General features: G+C 44.4%; 2 non-coding genes across 2 annotated transcripts; both read left to right on the top strand.

The window, feature by feature from the left end:
- The first annotated feature begins 2,292 nt into the window (after positions 1-2,292).
- trnav-aac lies at positions 2,293-2,365 on the top strand. The gene has a single exon. It is a non-coding gene; the product is annotated as a tRNA-Val (tRNA).
- A 2,071-nt stretch (positions 2,366-4,436) lies between these two features.
- On the top strand, positions 4,437-4,509 carry trnav-cac. Its single transcript has one exon. It is a non-coding gene; the product is annotated as a tRNA-Val (tRNA).
- Positions 4,510-9,053: the final 4,544 nt, after the last annotated feature.

Below are 9,053 nucleotides of genomic sequence, written 5' to 3'. Positions count from 1 at the left end.
TTAAGTGTCATGGGGGTGTTGGCTGCACTGGGGTGGCACAGTGGCTTAGTGTTTCACACTGTTACTTCCCAGTAAGAAGGTCCTGGGATCTCTTCCTACCTGGGCCTACCTGTGTGGTGTTTGCATGTTCTCCCCGTTTTTGTGGGGGCTCCAACCAGGTTCTCTGGCTTCTAAACACATGCAAGTTAGATGAATTGGTAACTCTGAAGTGAGTGTGTTTGTCAGTTTACTTGTGGCCCGACTGGTGTCCTGTCCAGGGTTTACCCTGCTTCTTGCCCCATGACTACTGGCATAGGCTCAGGCTCCAGGCCCCCCAACCCTTGATTGGGGTAAGCGACTATAGAAAATGGATTAATTCAATTGTTGCATTTTAATTAGGTTTTCTCTTTTTTCAGTGTGCAGCATAGAAAATCTCTAACACTGTCCTGTGTCAGTTGGCGATACTGTCATTGTAACCTGGCTGATCCACCACGCAGTCCCCAAAAATATGATTTAAGAAACATCTGAACTCTGTTAGCTTATGTGGTTCTGACTAAATGTTCAGACTCGAAGAGAGGGGCGTGTCCAGGCTTCTTTCGTCACACACTGAGCCACCCACGCTCCATCCCCTTATGCATTAATGAGTTCATCGTAAACATAGCCCAGGCCCGACTGTCATATCAGCTGTTCCCACTGATCTGTATATAACACTGATCTGTTATATACAGATCAGTGGCTGTTCTGGTGTCACAGACCGAACAGTCCCCCCTAAAAATGAGTCCAGCCTGCCTTCGCCCTGCCTTCACTGCGCAGCACCTGTGACTGACTCTGAGTCTGACTCTTTACACCCAAAGTGATTAAAGGGAATAATGTGATTATTAGCCACCAGATGACAAAGTAAAACCTCTTAAATCATTCTAAAGTCAGTTTTAAGCAGAAACAAGGCCATTTTAAGCAGAACCAAGGCGGTAATTGGTGAATCGCTACTGACATGCTGATATGATGTAGGCGCGGCAGCAGCTGTGGCGCTATGATCGCTTCTTTGTCTTTTATGATGAAATAATGCTGAATTTATGTAGAAATGATTGTTGTCTGTTGTTGACTCTGAGATAGATGATGACTGGAGTGCAGTTTTAAGCAAAATGAGGCGATAATCGGTGAATCGCTGCTGACGCTCAGAAATGATGCTGCTGACGCTCCGAAATGACACGTGCGCAGTGAAGGCAGGGTGGACTGATTTGTAGTGGGGACTGTTTGGTCGGCAACTCTGGGATTCTATAGAAAACCTACGGGTGATATCACGTAGGCTTACAGTCTATGGTTGCGATGGGGTCAGAAATCAAACGTGGCCTCTTTTGCCACCCCAGCCTTTGTGTTTTGAGGGAGGCAAAAAAAAAAAAAAAAAAAACACTTTTCAATACCATTCGTCAGAGCTTCAGCTCAAACTTTCCACTCTATAAATAGATTATGTTGTATAATGACTATTGTGCACAAATTGGGACTGAAGAATGTGCAGCTGTAATCCAGCAGGGGGATTATTCTCAGCATGGTGTGAAGAGTGAACACACATTGTACTGTTTCTCTACAGAGGAACGTCATGAGTTGAGTTTTGGTTTTCAAATTTAAGACACAGCGAGGCCCATAAGTATTTGGACAGTGACACTATTTTTAAAATGTTGCTTTTGTGCACCATCACCATGATGAATGAATGATACAATCAAGCTGTGCTTTTAGCGTATGCCTTTAATTCAAGGGGTTTAACAAAAATACTGCATTAACCATTCACAAAACCAATTGTATGTCACTGAATTTTCAGAGCTCATGAATAACTGGACAAACTAAATAGAAATTGTTCAGAAAAGTAATTGATTTTGCAGCCAGATTTCTTAAGGTAAGTCAGAGGTTGGATACATCATGCTGTGGACTTCATTACTGTAAATCTGTCTGGAGCAGGCGTTCTCAAAAGCTGAGTAACTATAAGTAGGAGAACAGATGTATTGTTGTGTGTGTGATTGCTGAGTGTGGAAATATCTCTCCCGTGCAAGGGGGAGTGTCACGATCAACGAGCATCCATTTATTTAATTGCTTATTTTTTTAACTGACAAACGCGGAACAGCGCCAATACTTCCACCAGTGGCCACAAATATATTACAGCCGTACCGTGAAGAAATACCACCGAGACCGAATATGAAAATAAATATATAAAGTTAAACCGGGTGAAAACACTTTATCACTCTTTTCGAAACGAAGTTAAAGAATTGGTCGTGTCACAATTTATCTTTTATACTTTAAAATAGGTTCTACGTTCGCATGGTTTCTGTAGTGTAGTGGTTATCACGTTCGCCTAACACGCGAAAGGTCCCCGGTTCGAAACCGGGCGGAAACAGACTTTTTTTTAAACTCCCTCCACTCTTCCCTTTTTGAACACCCGATAGACTGCAGATAAGTATATAAAAAGTAAACTCGAAGTATACTTGAAACATACTTGCATATACTACTTTTTGGTAAGGAGTGGCACGTGTATGAGGTCTATCAATAAAGTATAGGTCCTTTTAATTTTTTCAAAAACTATATGGATTTCATTCATATGTTTTTACGTCAGACATGCTTGAACCCTCGTGCGCATGCGTGAGTTTTTCCACGCCTGTCGGTGACGTCATTCGCCTGTGAGCACTCCTTGTGGGAGGAGTCGTCCAGCCCCTCGTCGGAATTCCTTTGTCTGAGAAGTTGCTGAGAGACTGGCGCTTTGTTTGATCAAAATTTTTTCTAAACCTGTGAGGCACATCGAAGTGGACACGGTTCGAAAAATGAAGCTGGTTTTCGGTGAAAATTTTAACGGCTGATGAGAGATTTTGAGGTGATACTGTCGCTTTAAGGACTTCCCACGGTGCGAGACATCGCGCAGCGCTCTCAGGCGCCGTCGTCAGCCTGTTTCAAGCTGAAAACCTCCACATTTCAGGCTCTATTGATCCAGGACGTCGTGAGAGAACAGAGAAGTTTCAGAAGAAGTCGGTTTCAGCATTTTATCCGAATATTCCACTGTTAAAGGAGATTTTTTTAATGAAAGACGTGCGGGCGGATTGCAGCGTCGGCTCGCAGCCGCTGCGACGCTCCACCACTGGAAAAACACCTCTGTTGGAAGCCTTAAGGACAAGTTGGAACATCTCCACCTGTTAAACAATTTCTCATATACTCGCTCCACTGAAAGCCATCAAAAGCCGCCTGGATTTTACAAATGGTTATCAACACAGAGGTGTTTTTCCTGTGCCGCTGCACCGTGCCGGCTGCGTCCCGATGCGCGGACCCGTCCGCACGTCTTTCATTAAAAAAATCTCCTTTAACAGTGGAATATCCGGATAAAATGCTGAAACCGACTTCTTCTGAAACTTCTCTGTTCTCTCACGACGTCCTGGATCAATAGAGCCTGAAATGTGGAGGTTTTCAGCTTGAAACAGGCTGATGACGGCGCCTGGGACCGCTGCACGACGTCTCGCTCCGTGGGAAGTCCTTAAAGCGACGTTATCACCTCAAAATCTCTCATCAGCCGTTAAAATTTTCACCGAAAACCAGCTTAATTTTTCAAACCGTGTCCACTTCAATGTGTCTCACAGGTTTAGAAAAAGTTTTGATCAAACAAAGCGCCAGTCTCTCAGCAACTTCTCAGACAAAGGAATTCTGACGAGGGGCTGGACGACTCCTCCCACAAGGAGTGCTCACAGGCGAATGACGTCACCGACAGGCGTGGAAAAACTCACGCATGCGCACGAGGGTTCAAGCATGTCTGACGTAAAAACATATGAATGAAATCCATATAGTTTTTGAAAAAAATAAAAAGGACCTATACTTTATTGACAGCCCTCGTATATATTTCAAACATCACCTTGACACGAAAAAAAACAACAACAAACTTTAAGCATACACATATAAGTGATATCAACTTGCATAACAAGTGTGAAAATATCTCCTGTGCACGGGGGAGTGTCACGATCAACGAGCATCCATTTATTTAATTCCTTATTTTTTTAACTGACAAACGCGGAACAGCGCCAATACGTCCATCAGTGGCCACAAATATATTACAGCTGACACCCGATAGACTGCAGTGGCACGTGTATATATTTGAAACATCTCCTTGACACGATTTACAAAAAAAATCCAACAACAAACTTTAAGCATACACATATAAGTGATATCAGCTTGCATAACAAGTGTGGAAATATGTTTCCTGTGCACGGGGGAGTGTCACGATCAACCAACGCGGAACAGCGCCAATACGTCCACCAGTGGGCACAAATATATTACAGCTGTACCGTGAAGAAATGCCACCGAGAACGACTGTGAAAATGAATCAAGTTAAACTGGGTGAAAACACTTTTATCACTATTTCGAAGCTGGGTTAAAGAATTGGTGTCAAAATTAATCTTTTATAGTTTAAAATAGTCTTTCAACATTATGTGGTTTCCGTAGTGTAGTGGTTATCACGTTCGCCTCACACGCGAAAGGTCCCCGGTTCGAAACCGGGCGGAAACAACTTTTTTTTTTTTTTTTTTTCTCCTGGTTTCACTCGGGCTGGTAATTATGAGAAATTCATGGTTCACATGTTGCTTCGTGATGCTGTTGTGCAGATGTTTGACACAAAGACATTCGAGACTCGAGTCTTTTGCTGGTTTTGTTAACATGTTTTACATCATCAACCTTTTCTGACGTCACGGACACACACGTCGACGTTTCAGGCAGAGCAGTCTGTGAGTCAGATGGTCTTTCTGTGTTTTCATCAATGGGTGATTCTTAGACTACGGGCACTTATTATGTCCTTTGATCATATTGTATGACAAACAGAAAAAAGGGGAAATTTCACACTTTTATAGTTATCTTTACAATGAAAGTGTTTTAAGAAATTTGTTCTAGTAGTCTGTGATGACTTTTTCACCTTTTTTCAGCATCATTATATGCAAATATTGCCGTTTTGTGCTTGTCCCACACCCAGACTTTTGATCTTCAATGATAAAAATGAATGGTAAAAAAAAGTTTTTTCTAATGTTTTAAAATATCTCTGAATAAAATATCAGTAAAATAATCAAAACATAATTGGGGTATTCAATGTCATACAACTGTTGTGATTTTTTTAAACAAAATGTAGTTGTCCCACACTATTGCCGTAATTTCCACCACAACACTGTAATGTCCCTTTAAACAGTTTGTATGAAAGATTGTTTGGGTAGTTTCTATGGAGATAAACAGTGACATCAGAGCACATGTATATAGCGCCAAATCACAACAAACAGTTGCCCCAAGGCGCTTTATATTGTAAGGCAATGGTGTGGTGGAAATTACATTTACAAGGCCAATAGTGCCCGTAATTAAAGAATCACCCCATATGTTCTTCAGCATCAACCTTTTCTGCTGTGTTTGATGCACATGCAAAGCATGTGACAAGGTCTTCTGCTGGTTTTATTAACATCTTTTACATCATCACCCTTTTCTGATGTCACCTTCTATGCTTTGGACGCATGTTTGGATGTTGGTGGTGAAGTTTTTGGTGTCTCCGCTGGTTTCTTGCTGTTTTGATGAACGCCTTTCACTGATGTTTTGAACACAGTTGTTGATGATTGGGATAAAGTTTTCTTTCTCTCAGATTTTTTATTTATTTATTTATTTATTGCCAGGCTGATGAACACCTTTCACAGCCTCAGTCTTTCCTGATGTCTTGGATACAGTTGCAAATCCTTGATGTGGTTTCTTGTGTCCTTCATCCACATCAAGTGGTTCCACTCGGACTGACGTAACCGTGAGAAATTCATGATTCAGGGGTTTTCAAACCCTAGGAAAAAGTGTTTCATTAAAACTTCTTTTTTCATGAATCCATATTGATGTTATTATTATTCCATATATTTGTCAAAACAATATTTTTACAGTAGTGGTGGTGGGGGTTTGTGACCCATGCCAAAGTGGCATGCTCTAACCCCACCCTCTACAGACTTTTTTCTTCATTCTAAGTCAATTTGGGAAGCTAAATATTCACTCTCTAGTCATCCTTTTTAAGACATTTTTATTTTCAGCACTAGAAATTAGAGCTGGGTGATACCAGGAATTTTGATATTGATCCGATACCAAGTAAATACAGGCCCAGTATCGCCGATATCGATCCGATACTTTTTCATATTTAAGCTTCATAGATCCAAAGGATCCAAAAGACCTAGGATAGAATTTTGCTAAACATTGTACGTGACAACAAAATATTTTATTATCACAATCAACATTTTTGTTTAAAAAAAAGGGCTGACAAACCACAATACAAGGGCGCGCTGCTCCGTGTTGTATGACGAGGATCGTTCAGTATCAATACCAGCGTTGGTATCGATATTATCGATAATAGGATCTATCTGTCCATCTCTACTAGAAATCTTCTGAGAAAGAACAGTGACTCAAATATGATGGACTGTCAAAAGAGTCTCCTTGGCTGCCTCTGAACAAAGCGCTCAGGATTGCTATGACAAACCAAAAACCCAAACCACAGCTGTCTGTATGGTAGAGTAAGAACCTGTGTTGTGTGGGCCGCTGAAGAGGAGGTACTGCTGGCCCACCACCACCAGAGGGCGCCCTGCCTGGAGTGCGGGCTCCAGGCACCAGAGGGCGCTGCCGCCTTATGGGAGCAGCCAGGGTGACAGCTGTCACCCATCACTGGACACAGCTGTTCCACTCAGCACGGAGGTATATCAGCAGGACGGCGTCTCCACCTCGGTGCCGAGATATCACCTTAAGATTGAGGTAACCTTCTCTGCAAGCATATTCTGTATAATCTGATAAAACTTGTTAAACCTTTTCAGGACAGCTGACTACTGAAAGCTAATTACTTGGATAAGTACTCACCTTCCTGCTTTATTGTGACAAGAGGTGGAGGCGGCTTCTCCCCTCTCCGTTTACTGGGTGCTGTCGCATCCACACCTGTGTGTTTGTTGCTCTCTCCCGCCAGCAGTACCGGATCCGACGAGCGGAGGCAGTGGCCACCTGGGAATTCGGGACTTGGCGGTTCCAGTACTTCTGGGGTTCGGTGGCAGAGGAGATCTGGGTGGTTCCGGTTCGACTGGGACGGACGTCTCCTACCTTCGAGCCTGCCCACACGACACCAGCAGATTTCGGCTTAAACCCCAAATTATTGATTGTTGTATTGGTTGTGCTCGTTTCACAACAGTAAAACTTGTTATTCACCTTTCTCCATTGTCCGTTCATTACGCCCCCTGTTGTGGGTCCGTGTACCTACACTTTCACAACAACCTGACTGGCAGAGGCCTCCTGCAGCAACCATGTGCTGCATCTGTCAAAAACAGCGCACAAGACTGGGCCTGTTCGGTCAGCTCCGCATCAACCATCCCATCTGGGAATTGATCAGGAGATGGTCTTCCTTGCAACCAAGGGATTGCCATGATGCATGGTAGAAGGCTCTGGATTAGAGGTGGGCGGATCAATCCTAAATATCGATAATATCAATACCAACGCTGGTATTGATATTGAACAATCCTCGTGTAAAAAGATCAATACTCAAGAGAAGTGCTATGAAGGGAAGGAATTCCTTATTTTTTGTATTATTTTATTGTATTGTTCAACTTGAAAAACAATAAGTTTGAAACTGTTTACAGTATTTGTTGTGGTGTGTTAATTTTGTTGTATTGTAGTTTGTCAGCCCTCTACCTTGGGAGATTTTGTTTTAAATTGTGTTGAGTGATGTTTTTTTAAACAAAAAGCGCCTTGGAGCAACTGTTTGTTGTGATTTGGCGAAAATCTATCCTAGGTCTTTTGGATCCTTTGGATCTATGAAGCTTAAATATGAAAAAGTATCGGTATAGATATCAGCGATACTGGGCCTGAATTTACTTGGTATCGGATCAAGACCAAAATTCCCGGAATCACCCACCTCTACTCTGGATGGTCTCACTTAGTGGCTGCTGAGGTGTACACTGCAGTAACTAATTCTGCATGCAACCTTTATTTATGCTGAAATTTAATCAGATGTTATAGCACACTTTTGGTCACTGGGTTGGTAGTGGGGGGGGGGGTGCAGCCCCATCAGCCTCCCTCTAGATCCGTCACTGGTACTTACTTATCCGTCGTTCCACTGGTCGTTCAACGGTCCCTTCCTCCGTCCCCAGAAGCTTACATAAGCCCTCCAGAACCGTACGGAGGCTGTGTGGAGACGTGCGCGGATTTTTTGATGCAGTGTTCGCTCGTCTTCGCACAGCGTCCCGTGATGTACGCGACTGACGCTAGCAAAGTAGCTTATGTAATAAACCTGCTTCGCGGGGAGGCACGCGCTTGGGCTACAGCGCTCTGGGAGCAGAACTCACGGCTCCTTCATACATACGATGGGTTTGTGCAGGAGCTCAGAACGGTGTTCGATCACCCCAATAGAGGAGAGACCGCTTCAACCGTGCTACTGTCAATGAGACAGGGGCGTCGGAGCGCAGCTGCCTATGCAGTCGCCTTCCGCATCGCGGCGGCGAGATCCGGCTGGAATAGCACTGCCCTCCGCGCCGCCTTTGTAAACGGACTGTCACTGGTCCTAAAAGAGCACCTGGTGGCGAAGGACGAACCGCGGGACTTAGATGGGCTCATCGATCTAGTCATACGACTCGACAACCGGCTAGAAGAACGCCGTCGGGAACAAGGCGAAGGGCGTGGCCAGGCACGCGTCGTCCCTCTCCCTTCCGGTTCCGACCGAGCTCCGCCCTCCCCACGCTCCTCTGTTCCTGCGCTCCGTGCGCCTACGGCTCCCCCTGCTGACGAAGCTATGGACACGAGCAGGGCAACATTTAGGGCACCTGGAGCACAAAGGAGGCGGGCCTACGGAGCTTGTTTTGTTTGTGGCTCGAGTGAGCATCTTGCAAGCGACTGCCCCGAGCGGTTAAACTCCAACGCCCGCCCCTAGAGACTGGGCCAGGGGTGGGCCAAAACATTCACGTGGGACACACCCACATTGCCACACGACTCCCAGTCACGATCCTGTATGAGGATTCAACCCTGAAGGCCCCAGCACTGGTGGACACGGGCTCTGAGGGGAATCTGCTAGACAGTAGATG

Source organism: Thalassophryne amazonica, chromosome 12, assembly GCF_902500255.1.
Source record: "Thalassophryne amazonica chromosome 12, fThaAma1.1, whole genome shotgun sequence".
Classification (NCBI taxonomy): domain Eukaryota; kingdom Metazoa; phylum Chordata; class Actinopteri; order Batrachoidiformes; family Batrachoididae; genus Thalassophryne; species Thalassophryne amazonica.
The sequence above is the reverse complement of the archived record's forward strand: the minus strand, read 5'-3'. Positions and strand labels throughout refer to the sequence as shown.